We start from the raw sequence: 2,044 nt of genomic DNA, 5'->3' as shown, positions 1-2,044 counted from the left end.
TTTTGAAATTTTGTAATTTTGCTTTTTTAGTCAAGCCTCACCCACAAAAAAAAATAATTTTGTTTTCAACCATTTTTTAAATTTTTGGGGGCACACGACACACCCTACCGCACGTCTCAAGCCAAGTTCTTGCAATTTTAGTTAATCTACTCATCTAAAGATTTAATGCACTTAAAACAGTAAGTTTCATGTTTTGACGAGAGAGATTTTATTTTTTTACGACAATTACTAAAAACTAGCACTTCCAACAAAAAAAGAAAACACAATAATAAAATAGTTGATCGTGAGGTGGCGCGAAAGACCATGTTTCCGATGTAAAAGCGGCCTCGTATTGCGACACTTTCACAAACCACTTGCCAATTTCTGTCGCTTCACTTCAAAGGAATCTGTACCGCCTGTGCGCTAACATTTTAATTGTAAAATTCACTCGCGATTGCCGATTGCAGCAAAACAACAAGAGACTTGTTGCATGCATTTCATTGCATTGCAATTTGCAACTCTAAAAATTATTGTGTTGTCAGGACTGTCGCTGCAGGGGGGCATGCCCCCTCCCCTGACAACGACCTGTGCATACACACTTCAGGCACTGAAGAAGAACGGTTTTAATTTTAGTTTCATTAACTAGGTGGCTAGTAAAAATATTACTTTTCATGGTCTTTCCACTTGTGCGTTGATCCGAAATAAAATTTATTGGCAATTAATTATCGGCGATAATCAAATATTGCCTTTGGCGATAACGATAAACGATAACTGAAAAAATAATTGAGCGATAACGATAAGCGATAAAAATTTATCGCCGATAATTATCGCCGATAATGCCCATCACTGCGTAAGCCCCATTATGTTGAATTACCCATAAGCCCCATATGTCGCATCGAATTCCCCATAAGCACCATAAGTCGCGTTGAATTATCCATAAGCCCCGGCCTATATAAGTCACGTCGAATTACCCATAACCACCATAAGTGGCGTCAAATTATCCATATATATATATATCTTATAATTATCTCTTTATAGGAAATATAAAATTCTATTCGGCATTATTGCATTGTTGCAAGAGTTATGTTTTACTGAAGTAGTGTGCCTGCTTCTGCACATTTATTGTTATGTGGTGAACTGGTGATGGCTTACCAGATGACTGCTTATGGTCTTTCACTGCCATTCTGATTGTGCCATAATCTAACCAACAGCTGTAACTTACAATGCAATGTTTTTATTTACTTTGTTTGTTTATAATTTTATGTGGTGCTATTGAAACAAATTAATTGACTTTACTTATATTATTTGTATTGTCTATAATTGTACTGTACCATATTATTCTCGCATTAGACAAAATAAAAGTTTTCTCTTTTTCTTGATTGACAATACATTATTATGATTGATTTTAACAGTAGGCTACTGCTCAGTGCTCAAGTGTTTATAATATATGTGGATGCAACCTATTTCATCCTCTAATTTTGTTCCTTGAAAAGATTGAGAAAAAAATTCAACAGAGCCGAAGTCGCTGATCAGAGTTGCCACAAACATTTCAAAATTTTTCCCTTGAAAAGAACGAGAGAGAAAATACAGAAGCGCCAAATTTGCTGATTGGAGTTGCTGAAACAGTTGACCTCTTAAGTATCTTGAAATAATAGTTGATAAATTGATTTTCGCGTTAAGGTTATTTTGATAAACCAAACCTTACTTTTGGGTTAGGGTTATCAAATTAAGATTGTAGCCCCTCTCCATTACAAATGATCACAAGCTACCATACTGGAATGGTCTATTCACTTCCAACTAACACTTAGTACCGTACCGGTAGATAAAATAACAATAAAAAAGTCACACTTATTTTGTGGTGGCCCATAAAATTCAAGAGGAAAATTCTCAAATGTTGGCCTGGACTACAATCAGCAACTTCAGCTTTGTTCTATTCTTTCTGTTGATATTTTCAAGGGCCAAAACAGGGGGACGAAGTGTTCAGGGGACGAAATAGGTTGCATCCTTCCATCTTCATTTTGCAAAATGAATTCACATCATTATTTTTCAAACTCTTTTCAGCATA

The sequence above is a fragment of the Aplidium turbinatum genome, chromosome 1, assembly GCF_918807975.1.
Source record: "Aplidium turbinatum chromosome 1, kaAplTurb1.1, whole genome shotgun sequence".
NCBI lineage: Eukaryota > Metazoa > Chordata > Ascidiacea > Aplousobranchia > Polyclinidae > Aplidium > Aplidium turbinatum.
The sequence above is the reverse complement of the archived record's forward strand: the minus strand, read 5'-3'. Positions refer to the sequence as shown.